We start from the raw sequence: 23,719 nt of genomic DNA on the forward strand, positions 1-23,719 counted from the left end.
GGGGATGCTCTTACTGTTGTCAACCATGTGATGCATATTCAGGCACTGATGTGTTCCCTGTCACTAATAGCTTGTTAAATCCTGTTACTTTGATCTCTATGGATGTAATCAGTCAGTATCCCCATTCATGCCTAATTTTAAAAAACTGAATTGTAATACAAGTTATATTGATGGCAACTGGATGGAACTCTGCTTATAACTTAGGGCAAAAGAAATATCTATAGTTTTTTCAGAGTTATCTAAAAGAAAACAGTAACCTCACTGAGATAAGAAAACTCTGTGGGATGCTTGTAAGGCAAGGATAAATGGTAAAGCTACCAGTGAAGCTCTCCATCTTTAAAAATCAAGAAAAAGTGAGAAAAAAGGCCTGGTGTGTCCCTTTCAGCCCGAGATAAGCAGAAAGGTTCAAAAAGGTTTTGTTAAAAAATGCATAAATCCACAGGGATTGGAAGGACTGGATTTCCTGCAAATCTGTTAAACAGAACCAGCCTAAAAATGCATTAACTAAAACATTATATAAGGGAAAGATGGTGGACAGGCCTTAAAAAAAGCGATAATATGGCAGTTTCTTCAAAAGGGACAGCAAGGGACATCTGGTAACATGTTGAGAAGAGATGCTGGGTGATTTGAGACCAAAAGGTTTTATTGATCGCAGGTCAACTCTCCAAAAGCCAACAACTTTTAAATTGCTTTAAGAACTTCTTTCCCACAGAACCACAAGAAAAATACAGAATTCTTGGATAACCCACTTAAAAGGAGGAAGTGAGTACTATCATTGAAAGTCTGAATGTAAATAAGGCAGCGGGAACAGATGGGTTTATGACCAAATACGATGTTATTAGATCTATTTATCCAGATCATGCAAAGAAGAGGTAGTTTCTCTTCCAGGAGAAACAAATAAACTAAAATTTTAAAACACAGCCGCAAAGCTTGAAAATTATACAGGTTCGACTTCTCATCTCTGTAGATGTAGAAATATATTTAATTAAATAACAGAAACTTATAGTCACGGCACAAAAAGTATGATTTTGAAGATATGTTGAGGACTTGCACTTATGCTTTATAAAGATCCTACAGCTTGTCTGTAGTGGACTGAGTGTCTTCAAGAGGAAGGCAGTTGATGAGGCCCTGCTGACAGCTGGCAGCTTTGCATTTTGGCCATGAGAAATTAAGCAGAATTCTCAAAATAAAGCAACTGGGGGACAGATCAGAGACAGGGCCTGCAATAACTGTCTGCGAAACCTTCAGTGCAAGATGTCTCATAAGCAGTGACGTTCCAAACATGCAGATACAGCTCGGCTTCTACACATAAAATTGTTAGTCAAGATAAAAGGAAAGTGTTGGGTTTCTGCGTTTCCCAAAAAAAAAAAAAAGCTCAGATGCAAAACTGTTGTGGATTAAAGAGTCAATGAGATACATGGATATCGCAGATCTTTTAATATGTCATGGTGTATTAATCTGGTTCAAAATATAATTTACTTTTTTTAAAGGAGCTTTAAGAAACGGAGTAAGGACAGAGATTTTTGAGATGGAGTAAAAAAAAATACTGAAAATCAATATACTCCCTCACATTCTTTTCCTGTTTCAGTACTTGCTTGTATGTGTACCAGACAGCACTTTAAAGACTTGAAAAGCTGTTGTCATTAATTTCATCTGGCAATAGACAGAGCCAAAACCAAACAGCTCTGTGCTATTGAGGCCTCCCACAATGGGAAATCTTACAGGGCTGAAATAGTGGCACATTATTACAGAGCTCAGCTGAAATAAGGAACTCAGCTGAAGGATGTTTTATACTTGTGGGCAAAGCCATATTTGTAGACTGATACAGAATGAGAATGGTGTGAGGAAATTTCTGAGATGAGTGCCGCATAAGAAAGAGATTAAGGAAAAAAAAAAAATCAAAACCACCCCTTTATTTGACCTTCCTTGATATACAAAGATAAATAGGAAAAAAACTCTTTTCCCTTAATCTTTCCCCATTTACCATCTTGATTAAAAATAAAGAATTCTTCACTCAATCTGATGTATAGCTCTATTTGCATTATGACAGCTGTCACCCATTTAGATTAACTCTTTCTGAGGAGGATATCAAATCTTATGAAAAGATTTGTGATAATAAAGTAAGAATTCCTCACTTCTGTCAGCAATAGGAATCAGCAATAATTGTGCAAGAGCTTTCATCTGACCTTTTTGGCCTTTTGAGCAACTGACATAGATGAACTCAAGAAAAAAAGGAATACTTTCTAAAATACATGTAATTTTAATGGAGAAATAGATATGTCAGCTGAGAGAGAGAGAATGAGAGAGAGAACACATAAGCTACGCATCTTCCAGGCTTGATGTGCTCAAAAACAACTTTAATAAAAGATAATTCTATCTACGTCTCTGCCTCAATAACAATTCAATGTATATTCTGTGGCGGTCACTTTTCCCACTGGAGAACCTCTTGAGATGCAGGCTCCTTTTCTGTCATCCTGGGTTGTGTCAGGAACCCAAACATTCTGAGTGGGCCTGACCAGAGCAGACAGCACTATCCCCTCAGACCTGCTGGGCTGCCTACTGCCTGCTCCTCGCATGGAGTTCACTTGGTGCAGAAGGAAAAGAGGCTATCCCTCTTGCTGTGAGACCCTAAGCGTGAAAGGATCAAATGTGGAAGATATCAAGCCTCCTCCTCAAACTGGTCCTCTCCTTTCCTCCTTAAAGATGCAGCCTGCTAATTCTGGGACACCTTGGTAACAGATGGAGAACCCCATCAGGTCGCATTTCTAGAAATTCTTCAGAAGAGGAAAAAGTGTTTGTAAATCCAGATTCTGTTCATTACTTACACAAAAGGCAGAAATTCACCAGGTAATGAGCCCAAGTCCCTAGCCATGATATTTTTTATTAGTAACACTGATTACTTACATATTGCTCATACATTATTCACATACTACTTTTCTTTACATTTGTTAACAGGCGTAATTCTTCCGTTATGTGAATTGTATCATGTTAATGTTTTTGTGAATCTTGAATACCTTGTTTTGCAATTTCTGCATATTCTAGCTGTGTTTTGGTCTGGGTTTTTTAGTTGTCTAAACAGAAATTTGTCTTTGATTTTGTTTTTGTTTTTTTCTTTAATGGAAGATAAAGAGCTTAGGAAGTGCCTGGCGTGATGATCATGAGCCAGACAACATCTGGAGAGAATTACCAGCAGTAATGTTGCTGTAGGCAAGACGGTCTAAGAGTATGAGCATGGTGAGTTTTCTAGGGAAAAGCACAGAAAGAGGATTCTGAAACAAAAGGGGAAAGGTGGACAGTTGGGGAAGAGATAAGAAACGAGCTGAATAGAAGTATCTTAAAGTAGCCAGGAAGAAGCAAGAAGGAGCAGGGTTGATGTGTCCAAATAAGCTATCTGTTTTAATAATAGATACCTCTTCCTAGCCAGGCAGGTACATCCTGCACGGGAATCTTCTTCTGGGCATTTCATTCCAATTTGCTTCTCTGCAAAACCCCAGAGTGAAGAGGAGAGATCCTACAGTGTCTTAATAGACCAAGAAAGTAAAAGTCACCACATGTGCAAGATCAAATTAAAGTCTCAAACTCATGTCTCACGCTCTTGTAGGTTACTGACAGGCAGTCATAGGCACACAGAAGAGATGCAGCCCAGTCTGACCTCATCTGTATGGCTTGCACTGTGCAATTCTTACTTTTATTGAACAAAAATAAAAGGAATTTATCTCAGATTACACAGATAATGTCTATCTCACTGCTGTTCTGCCCAGTTGGCTACTGTATTCGTACTTCTGTCTTTCTGGGTCAGCCTTCCATATTATCAACAAGGGAAAATTCACTCGGGTCACTGGAACTGATTTATAGCCACAAGAATGTGGATTTTGTCTTTGTTTTCCTTTATGCTACTTCCCTTTTTCTCTACCGTAATTTTTTAAAGATTTTTTCCCCTTCACGTTCTTGGGCTTCATGTGCCTGATATGCAAAGGCAGATACAACTAACTTCAAAGACCAGTCCAACTGCAGTCGTGGCTTGCGTGGTATGGGTCTGGCCTGCTGAGCTCATGAAAGCGAAGTTTCATCTGTTTTGTGGATCGGGCTCTTGACCTGCCATAAAAATAAATGCTATCTTCTACAGTTATTAAATGGTAGACTGTTTCTTGTTACTGCTGTGGTATACATGTCTCTTCCATATGCCTGTCATTAAAAATAATAAATTGGGTTCCCTTATCTTATGGAGATCTCTTATTTTCCCCTCCTGTTTTGGTCTCCTGTTCATTTCCACATAGTCTTGCTGACAGACTTGCACAGTTTAGATGAAAACAAAATGCAGCAGCCTTTTTTCCTCTGATAGTACAGACGCCAGCAGTTCACACCTTCATCTGATGTTCCACTAACCAACAGCACTCTGAACGTGTAAGGGAAGCAAGGTGAAAAATCCTGCGCAATATTAGAGGAAATAGTTGCATACAAAGATGGTATTCCTGCTACTCTTCACCATTGTTAAAACACTAATTTATTTTTTAATATGCTGCCATTTTGTGTTGCTCTTTGTTAGTTAATTCTGTGTATATTCTTCCTATGCCATGAAACTGCAACTATCTATTTGTATCGTGCCATAGCTGAGCAGGATCTTGAGTATTTTAGAAATTGAACATTTTACCGATAACAACATTGCTGTTCTGAAACGACCAGTTATTATCACTAATATTTTCCATGCAGTCACTTCATTGACATACAGCTGATACTTAATAACAGTCTTGGTCCTCCAAACTTTATTCCTTATGCTTCCTCCACTGTGAGCATTACATTTCACAGTGATTGCACCACAAGACACAATTGTTTTCCTGCTTAGTTATTCACCAAATAGTTGCGCCAAAATCAGCAAACCTCCTTCTACTTCTTTATGGAAATTGATTATAGTAAGTTTCTTTACTTAAGGATGGGAATTCACAGGTTTTGTTGCACCAGATAAGATGTCCTTTGCTCCATCCCACCCCAGGCACCTGAAACACCCCACTGATTTTACACTGTTAATATCCATTGCAAATGCTCACTCGCACACTTTTCAGGATAAGAAGTCGTACAAAGCTACTTTCTGTCTTGAGGATTTTACTCTTTTGTTATGATTAGCTGAGTTACTTAGTCCTACATTCTTCTTCTGTGAAAAAGGCAATTTTTAAAGCCCTTAATTTCTTTCTGTTCGAAAAAGCACATTATGCTACATTTCAGATTGTCTCCAAGTCTGGTTTGTTTTTTTTTTTTATCAAAGCAGTGCCAAAATATGAAAAGTAAAGCTTCTCAGAATATATTACTTATCACTGTGATCATTTTTTTCTTTTGTACTAACCACCACAATCTTATTTTCATGTCGGGAGTTACACCATCTCTGAAGTTCTGCATGAAAATGTGCTAAGAAGTTGTGCTGCTGAATATGATGTGAATTCATGACGTGTGCATGTGCTGAGATGCTATCCAGGAACATTTCTCAGCTTTTTCTGTATCACTGGCCACCTAGATCCTTTGAAAAAAGAACAACTCATGGACCAAATCAGATGATGTTGCCACAATGGTTTTCCTTTACGATCAAATAAAAATTTGCCAAACGTTTAATGTTTATTTATTACTTTCATTTTCACATCTTGTTTTCTTGCTCACAACTGTACTTGTGTTTTCAGGCTGTTTCACACATGACCCATAAGTTCAGTCCCACTGCTATCAAATATAAGGACTCTTCCCATTAACTGTAATACTGCTACCATTAACTGTAATATGTGTAGAAACTGGCTCAGTCACAATTACATGGAGAGTTGTTTGAAAAATGTATAAATCAACATTATCAGTGGTTTTAGCTCTGTTTATATTTAATTCATCTGCTGAGTATCTCTTTACATTCCCTCCATGGCATTTCCATGCATTGTTCCACCCTCTCCCCAGTGTTCAGCTAGAAGGACAATGGGAGAAAGTAGTTCCACATTTCCATCTATCTATACACAAATGGAGTCAGCCCGTGCATTCTTATTTTTATTATTTTTTTTTCCCCAAAAAAAACCTCCCAGGGCAGGAAAGGAATGCTGGATCAGGCCTGTCCATAGTCGTGTGTTCCCTAGCATCCCACAGAGGGATGTTGTTGCTATTATTTTAACAGCAGATCTCTGCTGTTGTTGCTATTTTAATGGCAGATTTTAAAGCTTCCGCTGACATTGGTACAGACCCTGAAGCTCAGCTAGAGAAACAGAGGTGGCGAGCAGATGGTGATACAAAGGAGGAATGTTGTATCTATAAATATTCTGGTGCAATTCATATCCAGTGTTCCACACAAGAGCCAACAAACTATACTAAACCCTTAATATGGGGTTTAAATTAGTCTGTGGTAAATGGGTTCTTAATCCGGGTTTCCCTGCCAGGGAGATTTTCGCTCAGAGGATGTAACTATTTATATCAAACCACTGAAAAAAATATGAAAGGTTAATTCTATATTAATTATCATTAGGAAAATGTTAACATTTACCAAATAAGGGGAAACGTTTCCTTCTGAGTTGTCAGGGCTCCTAAAACAGCCCAAGGGAAGGGGCAGTGGCGAAGGAACACTGACCGCTGGGAAAACGCTCCTGAATGTTTTGTCAGAGTCAGCTTTAAGGTAATGTTACAGTACATCAGTTGAATGTGTAACAGCTCAAATCTCCTTCCAGAAGAATCAAGCCAGTAAAATTACATTCATAAAACCCTAAAGTGTTTTAATAATGCAGTTTAATACACTGAACTCAAAACAAGAGTTAAGACAAGCTTTGCATTCAAATGGCAATTTGAGTGTACTTTAGAAATAAGATAATGGGTCTCACACACAGAGGTTTATTTATCATTGATTGAACACTCAAACACTGGCTGAAACAACATGAGCAGGATCAAAACCAATATGGCCTAAGTCTGGTTTAAGGTCAAGCACGAGGTAAGTGGCAGGACTTGGCACCAAGCTCGGCTCCCCACTGTCCAAACCCCTCTGCCCTCACCATCCTTTAAACCAAGCTGACAAGCAAGTCTGCAAACCACCTCATGGACGTCTGTATGAATCTGCAGAGTCCCTAAACCAATAGTTTTGAGTTTTGACGTTCTGTTTATACCTTCAGGTGCTAATTTGTTCGCTAATCACAATACACTGCATTTTGTTAGCTATCTCTGTCCTTATCAAATATTGCGGGAAAGGAGAGGAAATGTTGTGTTTAAAAGACCTGTGTCAAGAACAAAAGGGAATGGAGAATCAGTCACTTTTAGCAGCATGTGTATAAGCATTATGAAGCTGGTTTGTTTCCTAAAGTGGCACACAGGTCTGAAAGTTGAAGAATTAAGCTATACAAATGACAAAAACTGTGTGAAAGCGTGGAACATGATTTTTTCATCATCCTCTCATAAGCACATAAAATAACTCTAGCCTAAAGCATCTCCTTTGAACACTGGAATATAAAATATAAGGCAATAGATTGTCTGTCTATGTATCAAATATTTTAGCTATATTTCTTAGGAAATTAGGCTCACAGGAGGCCATCAGCTGGTCAGTTTTCCCTTTCCCCTTAATATTCTGGACCCAATGATCCAAATGGACTCACTGGTCAGCTTTAACCTACTTTGACAGAGGGATAGAGGTCACAAAGGAATTAAATTTCTACAAATTCTGTGAAAATCAATGGCTAAACAAATTAGCACCCTCTACTAAGAGGCTCTCTTGGCTACTTAATCTATGTGTTCATCCAGGAAGAACATCCTGAGACAGGAGCCAGAGGGAGAAAACCCTACCCTGTGCCTGGCTGTAGTACAGGAGTTGGGATTGAAACTGGGGTGCTATGGGCTATTCAGAGAAAAGTATGTGGAGCTGAAAATGTTGATAAACAACAGGATACAGCCATTGGGGAAGGGACAGGAGGAACTAGCATTTTTGGTTTGGGGATATCAGGACATAATGCAAGTCCTTTGTCCAGCTGCTTGCAAGAAGCTTGCTTCTTTCACCAAAATACCATTTAAAAGTCATCAAGAGTTCAGGTCCCAGAAGAAGAGCAAAACTAGGCCTTTGGAGTGGAAAATGCTTATAAAATCTTCCTAAAGCGCTGCTATGTTGTCGTTCATATTTTATTTTACAAGATCTAAATACTAACATCTCGCTTGTGCTCGGCAAATGGCTTTCAGTAAAATAGCTGCACCAGTGTCGAGAAGAGAGAACAAGAAATAAAGATCGCCTTTATTTCCTTCCCGACTTTTATCTCAGGTTGATACCCAGAAAGAAAGATAATTTCTCACCTAACAGCTCAGTCCGCTCATGGAGGTTTGTGCAGTGACTTTACCATGCTCTGTAAGTTGACAGCAGGTTTGCAGTCTTTATCTCAACCAGCTCTAGCACAAGTTAAAGGTAGCATGCTATGGCTAGACTAGGCTTTTCAGTTATGGTCATGATGCCAGTATCATACTTCAAGTCTTGATAGCATCTTTGAAAGCACATAAATGATTTAAGCAGACTCTTTCTTTTTTTTTTTTTTCTTTTTTTGTTTCAGTTTCAAATGCAGCTTAGGCTTTTAGGTTCAAGTAAATGTCTAAATTGCATCTGATGTATTTCCCAGCTCCCAGTGACTTCAGTGAGACTATTTTTCTGAATAGGGACATATAAGGGGTCACAGTTTCGTTTTGTTTAACATTCTGACTTGTGTTGCCACCATAAAAGGTGACTTAATAAATACTGCGATTTCTGAATGGACTTATCTTAAGTTCCATCATCAGAACTGCTAAATACACAAAACAGGACTATGCACCAGAAAAATAAAATCAAAGTCCCACTGGAGTTCAATGGCAAGCAACAAAAGGGCTTGACAGTTCTACATTGAAAGGAAAATATAGAATGAAAAGGAAGAACATTGTTCCTCACCTCACAACTACAATAATTCCAATACATGCTATTTTAATAGCTATTTCTGCTTAAAACTATATACTTATAATATGAAAAATTACATTCCTCTCTGAAGGGTCTGTCCCTTACTAGAGTTACACATCGCATCTAGCATTTCTATACTTGAAGTATTAAAGAAATATATTTTACTCCATATTCTCTACTGTTTACTTTGTGCCACGGACAGAACTCTGTGCAGTTTCCATTTCCCCTACAATTAGGCGCTGATCCTACAAACACATAAATGTGAGCTCACCTTTCCTGCTGGGAGGGATTTTGATGGGAGACTCGCCGCAATAAAGGACATGAATACATTTTGGCAGGCTCAGGGCCTCAGATAGCAAGGAGGAAACTGGCTAACAGAAACCACCTTTGCAAACACAAAGAGGGAAAGATCCCAGGAACAAAAATTAAAGTTTTACACACTTTTAAATGCCAGCCAGAGTATTTAAAAGGAGTAGAAACTGGAGGACTTCAGAACGGGTCATTTTTTTTAAATACGAGTTGAGTGTCCCTTTCAGGATTTACGGCACAGCACAGCCCAGGGTTTGCTTAGCTTGGCTTTTGCTAAACTATTATTTTCTTTTCTTCAGTGACTAAAAGCACGACTTTTTCTTCCTCACAGCTGTTTGCTCCTACGCTATCGAATATTTTCCCTCCAGCTTTTGCCCTTGCCTTGCTCATGGGATGTAAATGATGCAGGAATTTCGGCTGCTCTGCTTCAGTTTAGCGGAGTGATAATCTTAGGCAAACGCTTGAAATCTGTCTTTCATTAAAAGAGGTTTTTGCACTTCTGTTTAACACAGGGAATTTTTTGAATTGCCCTTCTAAAAGAGGGTTTCACCTCCACTTTTGCCTGGAGGGAAACCCTTGCTGCCATGAATATATCTGCTGAAAATATGGGAATGCTCTTGTTGCCGAGTGGTTCTCACCAAAGACAACAGAGAGTTCTGCCTTCAACTCCTGAACATTAGGTACTTGCTGCAAACTTAATTGGATAAATCAATGCATAAAATGATGTTTCTCCCATTAAAAAGCAAGGCATTTTTATTCTGCCCTATAAAAAAACAGGTGTTTAAATTCTATTGTAAAATGAAAGTAGCTTTCATTACCAAATATCTGAAACCTCTTGCAGAGCACAATTCTCTTATTTCTAGCAATCAAACATAACACTAGTATCTAATATTTGTTGCCATAACAAACTGTAAGTGCAAAATAGGAATGAAAAAGATTGGTATTTCTAAAATACTTAAAATATGTTAAATGTTTAAATTCAGGGCTTTAGTGGCCCTAAAAAGAGATTAGACTATAGTTTTATTTTTTAAAAAATTATATCCAGAATATTATTAATATAATATATACATGTTAATAATATAAATCTATCTATATAGAGAAGCTTATGCATGCACACAATGTCGAGAAAGTATACAGCAAGCAAAATGGGATTTGAACCCAAATTCTTGGCTGTTCAGTATTAGACAGTCACTTTTTCTGAACTGGTAAGAGCAGCAGGAATTTCTTCCCTGAAAATACACAATTATTAAAAAAAAGAAATCCTAGAACAAACTCAAAAAAGGGAGGGAGAACTACACTCACTAAAAATGGGGAACATTAGACATTTGGTATAAGTCGTTGTCACTGTTCAGCTTTTGTTTAAATACAGTGACAGGATGGGCTAGAGTTCTCAGCTGCTTGCTGAATCTGGCCCCAAGTAGGTATCTACACACTCTTCTGAAGAGAAACAAAGAAACAAATATTTTAAAATAACTTTTGAAAGTTTCTTCTTCATAAAAAATAACCTTTATACATGTGCGAAGGTAGCCAAAATTTAATCAGAGAAAATGAAACTGTTAGATATCCAATTTTGCAAATCCCTCATGTAAGGGACACAATCACTCGACTGATTCCTGTGCTTTCCTTACTAAATCAGGATGCATTTCAAGCCAACAATTTGAATTGGGAATCCTCTTCTTTTTAATTGTTCTGCAAACTCTGCAAACTAAGCTTTCAGCTTCAGATTGCTCCTGCACCCACAAATGAGAAATTACTGGTTTCTATTCCCTTGTTTATTTTTAAGATACACAAGAAGAAAGGGCTTTTCTCCCAACATCTTAGACAGAGGAAGAGGAAACATATCTCAGAAATATCTGATTTTTTTTTTTTTTCACAAAATATGAAGATTTCACCTGTAATCAATTGTGCACTGAAACAACACAAGATCTCTGTTCAACTTCAGCAAAACTCTACTTTCATTATTTCTTCATTTAGAGTTTCCACTGTATTGAGGTTTTAGTTCCTACTCAAATATCGTCGAGCACCCCTTTGAATTTATTACTAAATGATGTCAAGCTCAGACCGCAATTAAAGTAATGACAAATCCTGGTTAAAGTCCCTGTTTCTCTAATGATAGAGATTCCAGGGAAGAGTTAAGAGCATTTGACTTGCTGTTCTCAAAGTCTGGCATACGAAAGGAAGATCACGTCTCAGTATGTACACGGGAAAAAATTTAGCCAACCGCAGCGTAAATGGTTGGTGCGAATGTTGTCTTATTAAAGGAAGGTGACTAACCAGCAACACCTTCAAAATATTATTCTTTGTACAACTATAATGTCCCAAAGCCCTGGATGTGGATTGACGCTCCCTTGTTGTTAAATGTAAGCAAAGGAGACCTTTGGGCTGTCCCGAAGAATCAACAGTCTAAGTATGAGCAACAGCCCAAGTGCTAACAATGAATCACCTCTTGCTTCAGAAATAAAGCTAGATAAGCGTCCTGATTTACAGCAGAAAAGTCATGACTCAAACGAGTCAAAAATACAACAACTGTGAATACGGAGTAAAGCAAAAAGGAAGCGGAAATAGGGAAAAAAGACTAAAAGAGAAACACAATTATTTTTCAGAAAAAAAAATACAAAATAGCTGGTATACACTTCATTAGATGACAGTAATAGTAATAAGCTTTTTCTTCCCATTTATCTGCACACCAAACATTGCTGCATAAAGGCTACAGTGAATAGCAACTATCTGCCTTGTGTTTATATTTTAATTCAGGACTGTCAAGCATTTTCATGAACACTCAGCAATCGTCTGATTATTCATAAATAAAATTATTAGGGATTATTCACAAATAAATATTCTCATTCAACTACAAATAATTGTAATAAGAAACCATTACTACTATTCGCAATTCTTCATTTAAATTATGTGGCCCGAGCCAGAGTGATATTTCTGAAAAATGTTGCTGCTGCGCAGAAAAGCTGCCTCCCTCTTCCCTCCACCCCCACCCCCAGGAAAAACACACAAATAAACAAAATAACAAGCAGAAATTTCAAATAGAGGGGGAAGACTGAGTTATCTGTTTTAGCTGATTATCATAAGTCAAGTTTAATTACTTCTTTAACAATAAGAAATGTGCTACACATAATTTAATTAGCAATTAGAAATTGCCTCTAAGTATATATAACTATGTATACCTGTATAATAAATAACTATACTCATTGCAATAATGACTAACATGTTCTCTCAGGCACATAAAAACCTTCTGTATAGCGACAATTTAAATATTAATAATATAAAGCACTGAGGTATTTGATTTTTATATACAATGGAAATCAATCATGTACAGCCAATGCAACTGCATAATAAACTAGGCTTAAAACAGCTCCATGTGTACCACCTATTGATTATAAAAAGGCTGAAGGCCTGAATTAAAGTAGCACATAGGATTTTAAATATTATTCTAAAAAATCCTATAGAGTGCACTGCAAGACAAAATATTTCATCTGGAAGAGTCTTTATCATTTTTCCTGAAATTCCTGATTTTTTCGCATCTAACCATGAAGAACAAAGACCATGGGAAGAAACGTTCTTTTTCCTGAAAGCTTCTGCTAATTCGAGAGGTTTTCCCTTTTTTTTTTTCCCCCGGGCCTTTTACATATCTAAGCTACACCAAATGATTAGGTTTGTCTGGTATAATATGCTAAGTTGCCTTCATAAACTATTTTGAACACTATATTTCATTTATGGGAATCTTGCCTTTTTTTTTTGGGGGGGGGGGGGGTGGGGGGACAAAAATAAACAAACAAACAAACCAAAACAAAACTGGGGGGTACACAGATGCAGGAAGAAAGTCTGAAAACAGTTTCTAATTCCTCCTCGTGCCACGAGCAGACGGTGGTTAGGAAATGTGCAGCCCTGAACTGCTCCCTTTCCTGCCTCATTCTCCTCTTCCCAACAGTAATCCCCTTTTCTGCCTGGTTTTCTACCCCTTTGCCCCGATTAACTCGTCTCTTCCTGATTTCACCATCATTTCATCCCCAGGAGGATGGTGTACGCACGCAACTCGACATTAAACTGAAGCTAACACAACGGTGACCCACTCCATTCACCGGTGTGTTATGTCCCTTCTCCCCCCAGGTGAGCCCCCTGCAGCCATTCGGGGCACCCGGTCCTCATCCAGGCTGAGCGACAGGACTCTTATTCTTATTTTGTTATTCTCAGCCCAAGGACAAGTCAGGACCTAGAGAAGCCCAGGGACATCCCAGCCCAGCGGGTGTCTGAGAGCACAACCAGGGACTGAGCATCTCACATGGTAAAAGGACAAATGCCCTAGACATTTTTCCATCCCCTTTTGGGGCTGAACGGCTTTTCTGTTAAAGGCTGTAACCATACTGGATTACTCGCTCATGTGCCCCATATGTACTCGGTCAAGCCTCCCTCCATTTTTTCTAAATCAATTATTCCTGAATTACCCTGGATAAATGATTTTCAGCACCTTAATGTAACTCGAGCAATCAGTCTTGAAACGCTCTTAACAAACAGCCACTTCACAATCGAATCTTTCATTCCAAGAAGCAGAACGAGGTTGGGTTTTTTTTTTCCTGAAGCTGCATTATATGACTATATTTTCACAAAAGCTATTAATTATTGTCCGTTTCTGTAACGGTACACTGCTAGGCACTTCCACAGCCGCCCTCCCTTTCCCCAGCCCAGGCGCAATTTCCTGAGTTATGGAGTAAACAGAATTCCTATGTACGGAATAATCCGAGCAGTCTCTAACGGGGCAGCGTAGGCTCTCTGCCGCTCCGTCAGCGTTGCAGGGACCTGCATAACAGAACTGTGATGTTACAGTCTTATGTGGGTAACACTCCCAAGCATTGAACTGAATAACGTGACTGGCTCGCCGCTGGGCAGATGGAGACTTTGCTAGGGTTGTTTGATGGTAAATGAAGACTTTTTTTTTTTACTTGCTCCAAGGAGCCTGGCACAGGAAACCCCCAAATCCTACAATAATAAATCTTCTATTTATCTTTTAAATTCTGGAGCAAAATAAAAACCATTAGGCACCCACGGCCGTGTGCTGTATTCTATATTTTCCCAGCTTCCTACAACCTTCTGGCATAAAAAGATTAAGTTTTCTGAAGTAAAAAACAACTCCCGAGTTTAAAAATAACAGCCTCGTTGCCTTGTATGGAGCACTGTTTTATAGTATTACACAAGAAAAAGGCAGGAGCGCCTAGAAATTGCAAAGGCGGACGTAATCCAGAAACCTGTATCTGATCCATCCTGATAGTTTTCACACTATCAGGCATTTGCAGGAAAACTGAAGAGCAGAGGAAAACACGATCCTTCCATAGCATAAAAGTGATCACCCAGGCATTAACCTCACTGTCATGATTATTTCACTCGTACCGACTGACACAGTATTCCAGCGGACGACAAAGAAATCCCCGTACATAAGTCAAAATTATTCCAATCCTGACAGTTGTGGTGAGGGGAGGCTACTTTCTGGCTATCGCTGTCTGTTTAGGGCATCTCAGAGCAGGAATCAAGCGAGAGGTCAAGATCCCCGTGGCGATTACACATTCTTAATGCCACTGAAAATAAGGTCACAAAAGCTGTGCCCTTGAAAATCAGCACCATGAAGTCCTTTGAAATGCAGACGCTCAGCATCTCGCAGAATCAGGCCCTCCTTTAGCAGCTGCCTCCTAAAGTGTTTTGCAATGTCATAGGACACTTCCAATGTCTTTGTTTTCTAATTTTGCAGATACCTGATAAATGAAAGAGCAAACTCAGGGACAATACACATCTCTGCAAGAAGATATGTCAACTAAAAATTTAAGTTTGCCAATCCCAATTATTGCATGGTATTTTAGTAAAAGTTAAGGCAGTAGCAGAGTACTGCACAATCTCAAGGCTGAAGACTGCTTTTAAAAAAGCCAGTGGGAGTGTCTCCATTAAGGTCTGAGGGAGCACAAGGGAATGCTCAGCAGGTCTTCTACTATTTTTTTTTCCCCTCATAAGAAATATTGCTTAAAGCCTAATAAAAATGCATTTGCATTTTTTCTGTACAAAGTGTATCTGCATACAAAGCTGAGAGAGGGATGATAGGGCAGCACTGGGATAATTTTTTCATCAAACTAAGTAATGCTTGTAGAAGTGATGACAATAACACCTACGGACATTTCATAATTGACCTTTTAATAGGATCCTCTGAGCAGGATTGAGGACAACCCAGCGCAGCAAGTAGGTGAAAAAAAAGTCCCCCTCTGAATCCCCCCGTCTATTCCCAAGGTCCCTTCTTCCTCAGCAAACACAAACTTACAGAACTGTTCTGCAGCCATTTCAGGGGTAAAACAACAAGAACCTATTTTTGAAGACCCCCTGACCTACTCATCATATGCACCATACATTTCTAAAAGTTACACTGTATCTTCCTTAGAATTATTTTCTATCCGTAAGCATCCACACAGTCAGTCAGCACTTTTGGTATCTTATTTAGGGATACTGCTATTAACTGTTGCAGCTTCTTAAGAAGTGGATGATGCACAGTTCTTCAGTCTCATTAAAAGCAAAGACACTGCGGTGTCTTCGGTTTTCCCCTTAGTTTTGGGGTAGATTTCTGATCAGGGAGTTCTCTATTTCTTGGAAGCTCCATAAAAGTAGAGGCTTGGTTTTGTTACTTCATCGGTCATGGGGAAAATATTAATGCTAGCCAAGAGTGCATCCAGTCCCTGAGTGAAATCAAAGCACTGGAAGTCATTCATAATTATTCTGTGTGCCCTGGTCCGCTGATTTTAAGACAATTTTTGCTGTGGCTGCATTCATATAAATGTGATGATGATTAACGTGACTTGTGTCAGTTCTTAACCAGTTGGTTAAGTACCCTTTAGAAACTGTAAATCGGTTCTTTTAAAGGTGGTTGGCAACAATTTCTTCCCAAGCTCCTTTCCAAGAGTTACACCTGCGGACATTGCTGAAAATATCCATTTAACAATATGAGAAGATTTCCTTCCCAAAAAGCAAAAGCCTTAAGAAGAATGAGCAGGTGCAGATGCAGTGCAGTGAAACTGTCCATGATGACGGGGACTGAATTCTACCATGCAAGAGTTTAGCTAAATTATTTTTTTTTTAGAATGTATATAGGGAATTGGCCAAGGAAATACAGTTTTGGAGAAATCAAAACTTACTTACGAAACCCTATAGAATTTGTCATTTCACTTTGATTATTAAAAGGACAAAAACTGGGAAGCGGTTTCGACTGTCCAAATGCTTGATTTCATTATTATCTAAATCAAAATGCCTTATTTTTTAATTGGAAAATCATTTTCTAAATTATTTTAGAAATCTTTTTTAATCAATTTAAACAAGGAGGTTTAGGGATCCATTCTTCAAATGGTTGCAAAACTTAAAAATGTGAGGTAATTTGATGATACAAAAATAAATATTTAAAGGTTGGCCAAAACGTAAGTTTTCCTTTCTCTCAATAAAGTTAAAACCAAAACAAAAACAAAACAAAACAAAACAAAACAAAACAAAAAAAAAACTTTTATTCAACCAAATCTAAATGCTTCCTCACCATTTTCACTTTTTTTCTGCTCAGGTCCCAAATGAAAAATCCTCCTCTAAATTCCTCTGCTGCTGCAAATCAGTGTGTGATGGCCTAAGACAGTTGCTAGGTGCAGCCTTCCCTCTAGCAGCTCTAAGTTTCTATTTGCAAACATACAGCAAACAGTGGACGACCCACTGTCACAGGGGTTTCACTCAGACAATTCTTTCACCATCTTCACAGTACTGTCAGATCAATAGCTCAACCGAGCAAATGGCATATGGAAATTTTATTGTAAATATTATTGTAGCAAGTGCTTTTGTCACTTCTTGGGTTGATTTACTGATTCATTGTTTTCTGATCCTGCAGAGTACGCAATTAAAAGATGCCTCTGTCACGAATATTGTTGCTAGAACTTGAATTGGCACTATGTTTCCTCTCAGAGTTTTAAAATTTCTTATTCTCCATTCAAAGATATTTCAATTTAATTTTACCATATCACCATGTTATTTTTCCCTTGCCCTTCTCACCAAAGCACACTACAGCTTTTACCACAAGAAATGCAATGGCATTTTATTTTGAGACGGCAAATGCTTTGCAGGCAGAAAGGTCGGAATCATAGCCTATTTTAACCAGTATTGGAAATAGGCAGCAAAAAGCTACACCATTTTTTTTCTCTGAAAATAAAATTGTCTCGGTGTTGCTGGACAGTACTCTCTACTTGTGGAAAGACTAGATCGAATAATAAGCCAGAAAAGCCAAGTCTTTCAATGTCCCACTATGCAGAGCTGCTTTGGGCAGGATTAGGCACTGGCGCGCTGGGAAGTTGCCTGCGTTTCCCTGTGCCTCCAGGCGCCCGCTGCTGCTCTTCCTAATGGAGCCACGCAGCTCCCAGGCTGACAGATACTGACCATTCGCCTGTAAAACCACCCTGCTTTTGCTATCAGGATTTAAACATAACTTCCCAGACAATTGCTGGAAAGTAATCGTAGTGTTTGGGAGTGTGTCAGAAAGCTAAGGGCCAGCATAAAATCCTATAATTCCATCAACAGGCACTAGCAAGCTCAGCCTCTCCGGGAAACTCCGTTGATCTCTGCAACGTTGTCAGTTTTAGAAAACTTAAGCTTCTTTCATTGAACTTGATTTTACGTCACCGGTGTAAAATACAGATCTCGATATGGACGCTTGGGGTGATTTAAATCACACTTGAATAGATTGCAACAGGAACTGATGTAAATGCCATATGAGTCGGTCTCAATATATCCAGGAATTTTCCAAGTGCTCTCAGACTGATTTTAGTGCATTTTTTAACTAGTGCAAGCTTATTAATCTACATCAGAAGGCAGGAAAAAAAAAAGCTTAAAAAAAACAAAAACAACATGCTTTGACCTTTGAAGACATAAAACTGCAAGCAAAGATTCATACGGGAATCCAACTGATTAAAATAGGAACAGTGATCTGTGTGAACAGAGGTGACTTAAGTGGCACTGACTGTGTTGTAAAACAATGCAAATGCTCTTTCCTGAATGTAGCACTCTTGGAAGACATCTTTCAACTTTTCCATCTGAAAAAAGCATCAGTTTTCCTTAAAGACGGATACAGATAAAGCAGGACACTTCTGCCTGAGGAGAGGCTAGCTGGGCTGATATTTGATATAAGCGCTCAGTCCCAAGTGGGAGGAGGAAGAAGTGATTGATGGTTTGTAAGGAATTAGTTGACATTTGCTTGTAACAGAAGCTTTGTGGATTCTCCCAAAGTTCTTGTCAAAGACAAGAATCGTCTTTTGAAATAGCAGCTTTCCCCTTCCCAGCAGATGGAATAAACCTGTGTAAAAAAAGCTGCAGATTTAAAATGCATGTAAAAGAAAGGAAGACATTGTTTGATACGCTGCCTTTTTTCTAATACTCTGCTGCTCTGTGAGATTTGTCTCTATTATTCTATTACCTGCCCCTCTTAATACAGCGTGAGCAATTCACCTCTCTGCAGGAAGAGTTTCACAAACCCAGCAGCAGGAGTTCACCAATTCAGCAAGATGCATGTTACCGCAGAGACAAATCCTTCTCGCTCTCTGTCTCCTCTGGCTCCAAGGTCAGAGTTGTACGAACTTGACCAAGGAAACCCTTTCCGGAGCCCCCACAGGGCTCTCCTGGCTCTCATCTGGACAGCTCCATCTGCCTCCTGCAACTCTCTCCTCTGGGAAGGGCGAGAGCGTTAGCTCTGCGGCCAGAGTACAGGGGGAGCAGAGGCATTATGAGGGTCAGATTTTCACATTTCCTCCCATTGCATACACAAGGGAGCAATGGTATCCCCTCCTCAGGAGGCAAACTGATGATCCAACAGGTGGAATGAATTCATACAACCCAAGTCACACACGCATTTGTTAGAAAGACATCGATAAATCCCAGCCCCAAGCACTTCTGCCAAAGGCAAAGCTAACGCGCTCTGTCTTACACCTCGTTGTTACGGAGCATTGCTCATCAGCAAGCCTCAGGGACCACGCAAAGGATGGTGCACACCAATTCACCCTACCTCAGGAAAGAGACGAGAAAAAGTTCCCTGCCAGCTCTTGAAATCCTAGTCCCATCCACTGAGACCTCAAACAAAAGCTGAAGTGAGCAACTACGTCTGAAACCAAATTAAGTCACTCCCTACTCATGGGTTTCACAGCCACTACTCAAAAAAAATGGGATTTCATCAATACGAGCATTCAGAAGCAGTGGTATAAAAAAAAATAAATTCAGATATTATCAATCACATTTCTCCCACTCTTATAATGTGTTTGCCCCTCCAGAGGGTCGCTGCATGGCTCCCGCACCCCCGCCGGTGGAGGGGGTTTGCCCGGGGGCAAGGAGGAGCAGGTACCCCGCGGCGGCGGAGTGGAATTAAGATGGTTATTCGTGTCGCTCCCCAGGATAGGCAGGAGAACAACAAGCCAGGGTAAAAGAGATGGAGGTTTTACTCTTGTCAGCCACGGAAGGCTTTGTCAAGCTATCGGATCTTAATCTTACGGATAAGCAGCTGTAATAAACACGTTGTAGGTCTCAAAATGTGTGCCGTGTCGTTTTCTCTCGTTGCAAAGCTTCGCAGTAGTTCGTTAATGTAGCTTTAGAAAAACATACAGAACGAAAAACAATTCGCAGTGCAATGACTTCACAGATTGACAAAAATAAAACTCTCGAAAATGTTTTTTGGTTTTGAGTTTTGGGGTTTTTTTTAACCGATGTGTGCATTTTTAATATACGCAATCAAAAATACCGATGGGATGTGTGATACGAAGACTGCACTGGCGAAATTCGTTTACAAACCGCTCGCCTGTTTCTTTGCGAGGAACAGAACTGTCCCAAAGCCGCGAAATCAGAATTTTTTAGCCGCGCCGTTTTCCTCTGCTTCTGAAACGCCTGTGTAGGGTCTCTCCGTGTAGCGACCCCGACCACCTAAGGGAGCAGCGTGTTTCGGGGGGGAAAACGCACCCGTGGAAAGACGTCCCCTCCAAAAAAAAACCCGTCTTAAACTTCCGACGAGCACAGAAGAGCGCTCGGCTCTGCCTCGGTCTGTCCCTGCGCCCCTGGGGTGGCAGAGGGAAGGACCGACGAAAGCCACCGCTGTAAACGATGGTAAATAATATATACATCAAGGGAGGCAACGCCTGGGCCCCCCGTGACCTTTCCGCTGCTCAGGTTTAATCTATAAATACCCAGAAGACATCCGAGCCCATTGTTTTGCTGCCCTCTGAAACCAAACCTGCCAAGGGGACGGAGGGGCGCCCGACGCCGCCTGCGTCCCGCCACCCTCCTCCTCCTCCTTCTCCTCCTCCTCCTCCTCCTCTCCGAGGGCCGGCGGAGGATGCGGGGCGGCCGGTACCGGCGGCGGGGCTGCAGCGGGGGAGGCTCCGCCGAGCCCCGTGGCGAGCCCGGCCTCCCGCCGGCCCGGCCGCGGCCCCACGCGCGGAGCGCCCCGAGTGGGCGGGGGTGGGGGAAGAGAGGGGGAGAGCCGTTGTAATCCCGAATTCCTTTTCACAACTTCGTGATTAAAACCCGCACGTGATTAAAATCCAGCTTTATCCCCCTTTTAAATGAGTCTCGTAAAACAGCACATTAACTCTGGCGACAAGATTCATGGCGGAGACATAAATAACTCGGATGCTCGGGAGATTTTTTTTTACAAACCTGGGAGATTTACCCGCTGGCTTTTCTCACCTTTCCCCACGCCACCCCCCACCCCACGCTCCCCCCCCCCACCCCGACCCGGCACCTCCCAGCCTGCCACCTCGCCTCCCCCGGGAAGATGCGGGGAGGGTCTCTCCGGGCACTCCAGGCGGCTGGGGATCGCCAATATTGTCGCCGGAGGGTTTCGGCACGGCTGGAAAATCGCACATAACGGGTGAGGGATTTCGCCAAAAGGGGGAAACGAGAAGCGTCGCTTCCCACGTCCCCCCCCACCCCCCACCCCCACCCCCGAAGGCTGGATTTTGTATATGTCCAGCGCACCCACGCCGCCTCGCCGACACCCCCCTCCCCCGGGGCGCCACTCGCCGTGGGGACGGGAAGGAAAATCCCCGAGAGATGCGGACAACGCGTGGGAGAGAAATCGCCGTACCCGTCTACACGGAAAAGAGCTGCAAAAAAAGGGGAGCGAAGCCTTACTCTTCCCTTGGCAGTGTTTGGTTCCCCGCGGCGAAAGGTTTTCTGCCGCCCCGGCCCTCCTGAGCTGAAACTGAGGGGGTTTATGCGAAGACATCGATAAATCGGCCTAGGCCGATTTACGTTATCACACGCATAATGAACACATAATTTCCCAGCGCACACTGTAATATTTGGGGCCTCTCTGTAAGCACACCCGTACCAATTATACGCCCAGCAGAAGGAACAGCCCTGTGTTATTTCCTACCCTACTCAGGGGCAGCGACTTTGAGTTTTGAACCTTTGGGACGCTATAAAAACTCCCTTTTCTAATTTTTTTGCTATATCGCTAGAGTTTTGGCAAGTTTAAAATACTTTAGGTGTAAAGTTTGTTCTTAATTGGGTCTTGTAAAGGTGGAATTTGGTGGCCATTATAGAGTCGCTAATCAATTTTCACCCAGCAGCAAAGGTACACCGCGGAGGATTTGGGTTTAATGAAGTGACTGTGCAAATTATAGTCGCGGACTTTATTTAAAGTCTATCAACCTCCTAAAAATGATTTCTCAAACTGTTCTTGATTTCCTTTGCTTTATGAAAAACATCACGTTTGCTTTCTAAGGTTTCAGGCATTAGCAGCCATCCTTTCCCGCTCTCCAGTCTGGCGCAGGGAGAGGTTTCCAGTTCTCTATTTCGGATTCATGGAGAAACGGACAAATTAAACTTCTAGACCGACCAAAAATATATCCTATCGTGGCTAAAAATTAATGAGAAACAGTTGTAAAAAATAAAACCGATGCATATATCTGCTCTCTTATTGGAAAGCGAATTTTTATCGTTTCGTTCACGTATTTATTATTTTGAACGGGGAAGACTCGGAAACCGTGAACTATTTTTTTAGTGTTTGACATTTTGATCGCTTCTGTCCCCTCACCTTTACGCTCGTCGCCCCGCTGAGAGAGAGGTCCCAGCAGCAAAATTTACCTACTTCTCCTTAGGATCCGCACCGGGAAGGGCTGCTGCTGCTGCTACAAGCAAATTGAAATGCGGTTTCTTGACAGCGGAGCGGGGTGAAGTCTCCGGAGTTCCCGGTCTTTCGCTCCCTTCAAAAACACTTAACAGATATTTTTTACGGCTGATATATTTTACACCTCGATCTCTAATTATTTCTCCTTTTTTGTTGTTTGTTTTTGTTTTTTGGTTTGATGTTTGGGTTTTTTTTATGCTGGGTTTTGGGCAGCAGATACTTGTTGATAGCGCATGGAACGCCAACCAAAAAAAAAAAATTTAAAAAAAAAAAAAGGTGTTTTATTCCCCGAATACAACAGAGTGGACTTGGTGCAAGTGGAGGAAATTTTTGCCCTTTCTCTTACGGGGTCGCGCACAGAAATCGCTTGACCTTTTCCCCCCGCCCGAATATTAAAAGAAAAAGTAAAGAGAAATTACCTAAAATCCGCGCACTATAACTGCGGGAGCGGGGCCGCCCGCTCCGTCCCATTTCAAGGCGCTGGGGAGCGGGGCGGGGGGACGGCGAGAAGGGCGCGGGGGCGCGGGGGGCAGCGCGGGCGCGGAGGCAGCGCGGGCGCGGGGGGCAGGGCGCTTTCACCCCTCGGGGTCGCGGCGGGTCCGCGGTTGCTTTTGCGGGACCGTCGTTTTTAGGCCGGAGCGAAACGGCCGGTGGGGGACAAGGGCAGACCGAGGGTTTTGCTTGAACCAAACGATCACTCCGTGCTACCGGCTCCCTTTTAAATAAAAATAAATAAACAAATAAAAGTTTAAAATTAAAAATATAAATTCCACGAGGGAAGTCTCGTGCTCTCTCTCCCCAAATACGGCGCAGCCGTCCGAGGGGCCGGGACCCCGGCGCTGCTCCAAACGCCCAGTTTCCCGGGAGGCGTCAGGCTCGGCAGCGGGGGCCGGACTCCTCGGAGCCCCCCTCTCCCGCTGCCCCCGCTCCCGGCTGAGGCCCTTTCCCCCGTCGGGAGCAGTGTCCCGGCGAAGAGGGGACACTCCTCCCTCCCTCGTCCCCCCGCGCCGCCGCCGGGGCTTGCGCGCTCCGTCCCGGGCGCGTAGCGAGGCCGCCGGGGCCCGATCCCGGGGGAAGGATCAGGCCCCCCAGCCCTCCGTTGCCGGGTTGAGCCCGCCCCCGGCCCGTGGAGGTCTCGGGTGGGAGCTCGGCGCGGGGCGCGGGTGCTTGTGCAGCCGGTCCCCGCCGCTCCACGGAGCCGGCTCCCCTCGCCTCGGCGCAAGGCTGATCTGGGGCGCCCGCCTCCTCCTCCTGCACCGAAACCTCCGGTTAGGGCGGCAGGGTCTCCGCGGGGCAGACTCGGGGTGGTGGCCGGTGTCTCGGAAAGGCGCACG

The 23,719-nt window shown here is 41.8% G+C and overlaps 1 protein-coding gene across 1 annotated transcript in view; it reads right to left on the reverse strand.

Annotated features, from left to right (window-relative positions):
- The window catches only part of TBX15 (T-box transcription factor 15), a 100,351-nt gene that overhangs the window by 75,591 nt on the left and 1,041 nt on the right, over positions 1–23,719 (reverse strand). The window lies entirely within an intron of this gene.

Source organism: Chroicocephalus ridibundus, chromosome 1 (genome assembly GCF_963924245.1).
Source record: "Chroicocephalus ridibundus chromosome 1, bChrRid1.1, whole genome shotgun sequence".
NCBI lineage: Eukaryota > Metazoa > Chordata > Aves > Charadriiformes > Laridae > Chroicocephalus > Chroicocephalus ridibundus.